A 9,991-nucleotide genomic window follows, 5' to 3' on the forward strand; every position below is an offset into this window, starting at 1 on the left:
TCAAAATACTTTGATGGATTCCTAATTGCAATTCTTAATTCAGAAATCTGAGGACGTCTATATTCTAAGTGACGAAAATACCAAAGTTTCTTGTCTAACGAGTTAATTGGCTTCCTAGCGTAATTCTTTATTTCTTTTCTGTACACGAAAATACCTATGATATTAATCAAAGAAACTTTTTTCTGACGTAACAAGCAATTATTATAATCACACTTATTTCTAATTTAATATGATGTATAACTCTTGTTATAGATGTTATATCAGCTTGAAAGTTTATACTGTAAAAGTTATAGGAAGAGAGTCCTTAGCTATCTAATGATTAGGCTGCTCTAGAGTGTATTAACTGCTAAGGGGTGTAGGATTAAGCATTGTTCTATTGTTAAATTATTATTTATTATTTAACACTATTTTGAAGAGGGAACATAATTAAATTAACTCTCGCAGAAAATAATAAATATTTTACAAAAACAATTGTTTCAAAAACTTTATCACATGAATGGTAACTAATGAATGTAGGTGTGCAGTTAGCACTGGCGCTTCAAAATCAGGAGTCTCCGTGTTTCAATTACATATATGCCTTCTTGGCTAGAGATTCTCCATCCCATTACGCGGAGGCAGGGATACATATTTTTAATATATAGCCATGGCTGAATTGATAAATATTCTGTTCATTTTTTGTTAATGTTTCAGTGCACCTGGATCTTTTGGGTTATCAACTTTATCTAAAATCTTTTAAATAAATAAAACACATAACGCAATCACCATAATTTGATCCCACATTGAATACAAGAGTGAAGTCAAAACATACTCTTACAAAACATTATACAGCTGAAAGAAGACAGTAAATATAAATTATTGATTCTAAATGAACGTTTAAAATAAATGTGAATACGATATTGTATGTATACTGATAATCAAATAATTTCCCTAATTTCAGAGATTCAGTTATTCAGGTAAGGTTGAATATTAGCATGTGCAATCCTTCTAGTTAGTGGTTTTATACAGGGTGTTTCAAAGCAACACCGACAAAATATTTGGGATGTGATTAATGACACCAAGATAGGACAAAAAATATAGACCAGTCTGGGTGCACAAATGCTTCCTTTCGGAGTTATAGCATGCCAAAAATATGAAAAATGAACTTCAAAGGTCCATAGGTCCAAACCTATGGCACTCACCGTGGTCGGGTCAAGGCTTCACTTAGGAACTATATGTGATCTCTCCAAATATCCAGCTTTCACAATCCTGCAGTACTTCCGCAACATTTTTTAGAGAGGTAGTTGGTGAGTACTTCAAATCATATGCCTTTAGCCAAACTCCCTCTATAGAAATTGTTGCGTGAGTACCTTAAGATTCTGAAACATGCATTTTTGGATAACTCACGTATTAGTTTCTAAGTGAAGTCTTGACCCGACTACGGTAGGTCCCATAGTTTTGGACCTATGGACCTTTAAAATTCAAAGGCAGCCTATAACTCCGAAAGGAAACATTTGTAAATCCAGGTTGGTCCATATTTTTTGTCTTGTTTTGGTTCAGGAATCACCTCCCAAACGTTATCGGTGTTGTTTTGAAACATTCTGTATATTTGATACCAAATAATAGGTATGGTTCAGAAGTATAAAAAAGATAATAATCAAAATTCAGTAAGGTTTATCAAATTTGCTTTGGAAACACGCAAAAATCTAGTTAAGAACTTCAAAAGTACTTTAAGAAATTTATCCTAATTTAGAGATATGAATCCACTTTATTTTAATGGCGTAGAGACTCGGATTCGATTCCCGGTGGGAGCTCATGTGGTTCGGATTCCACGTGAGTTAGTAGGTCCACGTCTAATATAGCCTCGCTGCTGAACGGGACGTTAAACTTAAAGTCAACTCAACCCAACTTCATTTCAAGTTTGGTTATGAATAGGAATTTGTTTAAATTACTTGCAAAGAAAATACGATTTTCGACTATTGCATTTTCCTTTTCATCAGTCAATAATGAAGCCCTACGTTTTCAATGCAAGAGTCGTCTTCTTAATAATGCCAAACAATGGCAGTAATTAGGTATATCTCTTGTATATGATTTTTAATTACGAAGGAATGTTATGTATGAAATTTTGGCGGCTTGGCAGCAATTGTGCAAGGAATTGGTAAGCGTAACAGCTAGTGAGAGGCTAGAGTAGAGGTAGCGTTTCGGCTTTAGGTAGTGAGGGTTGCGAGATCGAATCCCACTCAAAGCACATTTTATTTTTTTAAAATATATTTCGATGATTGCATCACAATTTTTTCTGCATGCTTAATCACATATTCACATAACATTTTATGGATGAAATGTAGCCCTTAAAAGGGCTGTTTGAAACTAAACACGTTTTTAATATGATGTCAAGTGACCACCTGCTTCAACAACCGCTAACATTCGACGAGGCATTCGTTCTATCATTCGACGGACATAGCCCGTGCCATTCGTAGCAAGATCTTCCCAAGCATTAACGATCGAATCCCAGAGCTCATTGGAAGTTCTAGGAACTTCATTAGCCCATTTCTCCCTCAAACATCTCTTTACCTCTGCCCAGACATTTTCTATTGGGTTAAGATCTGCTCCGCGTGGAGGCCAATTGATTACCTCTACATCATTTTGCTCTGCCAGCCACTCTTGGACAACTCGTGACATATGGACAGGTGACCGGTCGTGTTGAAAGTGGATTGCTCCCTCAGGATAACGTTCGCGAACAGATGGCAGCATAATATTCTCCAAGATGAACTTATACTGCGCACCCGTAAGACGCTTATCAATCCTGTGAAGATTCCCAAATCCATCTGCAGGTATCCAGCCCCAGACAGCCACTGATATGCGTCCGCTGGAACGCTTGTGCCATATGTATCGAGGATCGAACCTGGAACCTCTCTCACGAAAGACACAGACTGGTCCATAATTTGCAGAAGAAAATATACATTCATCGCTGAAAATGACATTTGTCCAGTTCCGATGCATATTTTCCTCTGCAAATTGACGTCGTCGTCTGATGTGTTCCGCAGAAAGAAATTCCTTAATGGCTGCACGCCGAGCGAATAGATTAGCCTCCCTGAGTCGCCTAATAGCTGTTTGACGTCATCCAGGAAAGTCAGCGGCTTGTCGCAGTTGACGCGAATTTGAATGGGGAGTTTCCTTGGCTTGTTCAACCAGACGACGGTCTTGCTCATTTGTGGTAACTCGGCGTCTCCCATTACCACGACGACGAATTGTTTCCCCGGTAACACGATATCTATGTGCCCACCGCTGACCAGTTCTAGGGTGAATGCCTACATGCTCCGCGGCTTGCTTAGCGCTGTAACCTTCGTCAAGAAGCGTTATGAAACGAATTCTTGCTTCCTCCATGACGTCTACCACTCAAATGTAAGGGAATGTCTATCTAAAAGAAATCCCATGTATTACGTGGCATTTACTAGACACGAACTCCTTTTATCGAATTTTGATTGGTTGTCATATCAGATATTTGGTAGTGTGAATTGAGTCCTTACTTAATAGCCCTACAGTATCACACGAAACACAGCCAGAGGCGTTTTCTTTCAGCTTTACCTTTGAATGTGCATAATGTAACTTGTATTCTCCAGGCGTTTCAATAACCCAACACACTTAGCTTCAGGACTAGTAACAGTGTATATGTATATACCTCAGTTTCATTCAATGACATCTAGAATACTTCTTCCAGCACCGAGGTTATATAAGACGTAGACTTACAGACTAGCGTTTAATTTGAACAAATGCACATTCACCGATAATCGAATCAGGCCCGTATCCAGGGGGTCTAGGGGGGCCGGCACCCCTAAATTTTAGCTGCCCCCTAAAAGTTTCACATGAACTATAATATGGTGATGAACTATAATATGGTTGGATCGGGCCTCACCTAACTTCAGCCGGACCCCCTTTACATTTTTGGGCAGGCTACCGGCCTGAATCGAATCCAAAGTGCCCCCATTCCTTTCACAAGGATACCCCTTAGCCGCAAGTGAACGCAATATTCCTTTAAATTATATATACCTGAACCACTTTAAATCACATATAGACCCGATTTCATTCATTTTTAATTTTCTTCGTAACAATAAATCCTATTTAATGTATGTATACAATTTACCGGTAAAATAAGTACAACTGAAATAGGAAATAGCGATGGCCAATTCCAGAATTTTTACTTCCCGGAATCGATTAAAGGATATTTATTCCTCAAACTCTTGAGGGGTAATTGCCCCTCCTGCTCTCCCTAAATGACGCCCCTGGCTACAACTGTCATACTTTGCCATGCTATTGTCGTCTGAAGTACAATCCATCCTCCCTTGCAAATGTCCGGTCAATTCGCACACTGTTTACAGATACGACACGAAGCGTCAAGAACATTTTTTACACAACGACTCTGCTAACCATAATATAACTCCGGGCCGCGGTGACTCCATGGTTGAGCGTTCACCTCTGGTGCATGGGGTTTCGGGTTCAAACCCTGCTCCCGCCAAGTGAACTTTGTGCTGGACAAACACCATGTGCGTGGGTTTCGTCGGAGTTCTCCCGTTTCCTACCACTTTCTTCATTCCACCTTTTCATTAATTTCTCATCTTCACCGTCTCCTTTAGCCTAGCCGGCATAATCGTGGGACGTAAAACTCAAAAATTTCATGTTTTTTCATAATACAACCCGTGGCATCAATATACTACGCGGAATAGGTTACATTCTATTGCTAGTTAATATAGAATATTCAAAGATTTTACAACTGATTTGAACAATTCTATTGTTTTATGTATTATAAACATATGATGAATTAATATTTTACTTGTAGTTAAAAATGGTTACTTTATTGGTTAAAGCAAAAAACAAATAAAATTCACTCGAGCAGGAATCGAACCCAGGACTCTTTGCACGGGAGCCGTGGATCATCCTAACTCTGCTACGCCGTCACTTGAGAACTTTATACGTCGTGTCATACATGCGCTGAGTTAGAATCTTTAGGACGCCTTTCCTCCACTATTTCTGACTATTGCGCTCCTCCAGTTTGTTATATTAACATTTTAAATGTGCACTACTGTCTCGCGAAGGATGGCCCCGAAATTCATTTACCAAACTCTGGTTTTCCCATGTTAGTTAACTCTGGCCGGGCTTTTCTCATGTTACTTTCATACAATACATGTTCTAAGCGAGGAAAGGAAATATTAAAAATATACTGCAAAAAAGACTTTCTGATGAATGTCTCATCATAAGGAGATGAAACTCGGCATTTAAACTCCTCCTTACAAATCTGTGACCACGTGATCCATCGTTTTTGGAAATTCCAACTCTAGGAAAGAAAGTAAGGCAACTGCTACAATTTTTTAATTTCCCATTTTGTGTTCATAAACTGGCCAAAGTGAGTAAGCATTTTAGCTGTTTAAATTAAATCTAGAAGATAGCAGTTGGATTCAGTTGGATTTTTTTCATTTCACTTCGCTTGATATGCTATTCTATTGGGGAACAGGTTTGAATATTTCGCAAATAATATTTCCATAAACATATTCTTTTTCGTTCGATAAATGGCTATTTTACTAGTTGGTACCTAACCTTTAAAGACTGCTCCAGCCGGTTTGGGTACAAAACCTCGCGGCCAGAACCTCGCGGCGACAACCTCGCGGACCAAAACCTCGCCTCCCAAAACCTCGCGGCCCAAAATCTCGCCAGGCCGAAACCTCGCCAGGCCAAAACCTCGCCGCCCAAAACCTCGCGGGACAAAATCTCGCCGGGCCAAAACCCCGCCTGGCCAAAACCTCGCCGTCCAAAATGTCGCGGGACAAAATCCCGCGGGGCCAAAACCTCGCCTGGCCAAAATCTCGCCACCCAAAACCTCGCGGGCCAAACTCTCGCCGGGCCAAAACCTCGCGCCCCAAAATATCGCCATACCCAAAATCTCGCCTGAACAAAATGTAAATGTTCCAACAGATGATAAAGATGATAAAAGACGCTGTTTCAGAAGTAGTATCACGGGTATTTGACCAAGTCCTGCGATACCATATGAAAATTCTATTCTGTATTAGAGGATTTCAATGTGAAGGTAGGGCGACAGGATGTTTTTAAACTGGTTATAGGGAAAGAAAGTCTGCATAAGGAAAGCAATGACAACTAACGAGGTTAGTTTCGTGACTTTGGAACATCCAAAAACTTAAAATTTTAACAAAAATCTAATAATATGTATAAAAGTATGAAATAATATATGAGTTTTTACGACGTCCCTTGATTATGCCCTATAGGTTAAAGGAGACGTAGATGACCAGGATGAGGAAATGATCGAATAAAGAAAGTGGGAGGAAACGGGAATAACCCGAGAAAGCCCACGCATACGATGTTTTGTATCTTATTATTATATTATTATTATTATTATTATTATTATTATTATTATTATTATTATTATTATTATTTATTATTTATTATTTATTATTTGTAATGTGGAATTGCATATTAAGAAACACATTGGGTAAATTTTAAAGAAAAGTTTCATTCGCGGCGAGGTTTTAGCCCGGCGAGATTTTGGTCCGGCGAGATTTTGGGCGGCGAGGTTTTGGCCCGGCGAGATTTTGTCCCGCGAGGTTTGGCCACGCGAGGTTTTGGCCCGGCGAGATTTTGTCCCGCGAGGTTTTGGGTGGCGAGGTTTTGGCCACGCGAGGTTTTGGCCCGGCGAGATTTTGTCCCGCGAGGTTTTGGCCGGCGATTTTGGGCGGCGATGTTTCGGCCGCGAGATTTTGTCCGTATCCCGCTCCAGCCTATATTTTTAAACGAATTGTTAATTCTATTTTGAGTTTTAGAATACACTAGCATCAATTATCTGCTTTGCTGGGGTAAATTAAGAAACATAGTTCCGCTAGTCAGTCACTTTTTACTATTACTAAAGCGCTCCTTTATATTGGTCATTTTCGATGGTTTTTATATATCCCCCTTCTCTCCCCATGTTGCGGGCACGGGATCGGAAGTAACACCGTTCATCTCACCAACCTGGAAATCTATAGATTCGCCACTAATATCGGTCATTTTATATCGTATTTATATATCTCCCCCCTCCTCCTCTCTCAAACTGTGGGGCTGAATTTGGATTTAAACAGCATCGGTAGTGTCACTGTTAATCTCAGCTAGCTCAAAAGCTATAGATGACTAATATCGGTCATTTTCGATCATTTTAAACGTCTCCCCTCCTCCTCCCTAAAGTTACACCGTCAAAGTGATATGACAAAAACCATCTTAGGTTAGAACTTCATTTAGGTTGGAAACTTCATCGAGATCGGTCCGGTGGTTCAAGTGTTATTAAGTTCTATTTACTTTAGGTATCCCCTCCCCTCCCTTAAGTTCTACTGTCAAAGTGAAATGATAAAAAAAAATCTCTGACCCTAACTTCATCTATGTTTAAAAATTCGACCTAGATTGATCGTTTGGTTCAAGAGTTAAGTTTCACTTACTTTTTAACTCCTTCCTTCCCCTCCCCTAATTTTTATCGTCAAACTAAATAGATACCGGTAAGTACCATCCCAGGCGCAAATCGCATCTATGTTGAAAATTTGATCGATATTGGTTGGGTGGTTCAAGATTAATAAAGTCACAAAGACAGCCAGTTTTATTTTTATTTTTTTACATATCTCCCCCTCCCCACCTTGCACCGTCAAAATTAGATTATAAAAATTACCGAAGGACCGAACGTCATCTATCTTGAAAATTTGATAGAGATCAGTTGGGTGGTTCAAGAGTTGTTTTATTCATTTTCATACATCTCTCCCCTCCCCTCCCCCTAACTCTTTGTTCTACCGTCAAATTGATATGATAAAACTACCCCAGGTCTGAACCTCGTCTATGTTGAAAATTTGATTAAAATCGGTAGGGTGTTTAAGCGTGATGAAGTCACAAAGACATTCACTTTTATTTTCATTTTTTAACATATATCTACCCCTACCCATCCCTTACGTTGCATCGTAAACGTGAAATGGCAATAACATCCCAGGCCCGAACCTAATCTATGTTGAAAGTTTGATCGAGATCTCTCGAGTAGTTCAAAAGTTACTAAGTTTTATTCATTTCCATATATTTCCCCTCCTGCTCTCCCCCTTCCCTAAAATCTACCGTCAAAGCAAAATGATAAAAAAAACTACAGGGTGCAATTCTCAGATATGCTCTCAATAGAGTTTTCAGATATACGCTGATGTCAAGAAGGGTCCAAAGTAGGCAGAATATAAGCCTTAACAATAATGGACATCCACTGCTTCGGAGGGAAGTCGGAAGTGTTAAGAACCGGCAGCTCCATGTTTTTTGTGTTTAATGTGTGATTCGATGGATTTCCTCACTGTATATTTCACGTTCTCTTCACTTATAAGCGTGAAAGAAAACATTACAACATGCGTTTTACCGATACGACAAACCGTGTTGCTGACGATCCTTAACACTTTCGACATCGCGCTAAAGGTTTCTGTGTTCACTGCTATCAGGGCTTATCTTTGCCTACGTTGGACCAATCATAAAGTCAGTCAAATCTCAAAATTCGGTTGATTGAATGTCTGGGAATTTTGCCCTGTATGGAATACTTTGTACACCCACTGAAAATTAATGAAATATGCATTTCTGGATTGCGTATGTGTGACTTCTTTTACCTGATAAGGAACACCATCTACAATTTCTGGAATTCGAAAGAGGACATATTGAAGTTTTGCTTTTTCGCGATTTTGGACAGCCCTAGCTCTGAAACTATGCACTCTTCCCCACAGGTCCATATGAACTTTTTCTCTTATTTTGATGTAAGGAATCACCTCTTAGAGTTTGTCGGTATAGTTCATTAACACCCTGTATAAAACTCTAGTACTACAAGTAATGGCTGTTCCTTTGACGAAAAGAAAAAATGTAAATATTACAAGTAATGGCTGTTTCTTCGGCGAGAAAAAAAAAACACACTTGACCACTGGCGTCTCTGGCATGTGAAATTTGTGGGGGGGGGGGGGCATCAAGGAAAGTGATTTAAATGGTACTACCAAGCCCAACCTGTTTATTATCTTCGATTCCATTTGTTAGCTTTCTGATTCCCTTCACGGACCCCTGAGGTATATCAAGTCTGTTATAATCCTTTCATAGCCAGAATATTATATTCCAAATAGTGTAATTATTATTTATATGTTATTCTGTCGTTAGTAAATAAATTAGAATAAAATATTGAATATTTTGTACTTCAAAATATTGAGGTGGACGCGTCCCCCTCAACCCCCCGCCAAAGACTCCCATGCACTTGACGAAGACCCGAACATGGATCAACTGATTGGTAGATTAGAACGTTATCTACTACGCCACATACTCAGGTGCTTTTTTTTTTTTTTTTTTTTTTTTTTTTTTTTTTTGCTATACACTTTAAATATCCAGTTTGTGATTTTTGTTTCTGTTGTCTTACCATATAACAGTTTCTCTGCTTTCCCTGCTTCTCACACTATTCGTGTTATTTGTTGTGTAAATTGCATCTGCAAACGTAATATATTTTGTTAATTTACCAGCATCCACAGCTTTTAAAAGTTTTAATGGTCAATTACATTAACTGAACCGATTTTCCCGTATTTTCCATCGCGTCAAGAAGCAACAGATACTATCCTGCGGAGAACATGCATTTTCTTATGTGACAGGCAATACCTATCCCGCCCTGAGTGCCATTACTTTTTTCTACACCTTTTCCTTGGTTCGGATCAACTTCGTGTCCCTTCGTGTGCTATGAAGATAACCGAAGGGTCGCGGCCGAACAGTTTCTCTTCAAGCTATCGAGTAAGAGTGATTGAATTATATAATTGTATTTTATTTATTAATTTACTAAACACATTTTCGATATAGCAAAAATACCATTATTTTTATAAAATGTTCATTATTTTCATGAAGCAGAGATAATTTTCTACTTGGCTTTAGAACTATCCCTACTAATTTTTAATCAACATCTAATATTTTACGTTCATTTTTCTGCCTATTACCTGCATATTACTTGCAGAAA

Source organism: Thermobia domestica, chromosome 14, assembly GCF_964235325.1.
Source record: "Thermobia domestica chromosome 14, izTheDome1.hap1.1, whole genome shotgun sequence".
In the NCBI taxonomy this organism is placed as follows: domain Eukaryota; kingdom Metazoa; phylum Arthropoda; class Insecta; order Zygentoma; family Lepismatidae; genus Thermobia; species Thermobia domestica.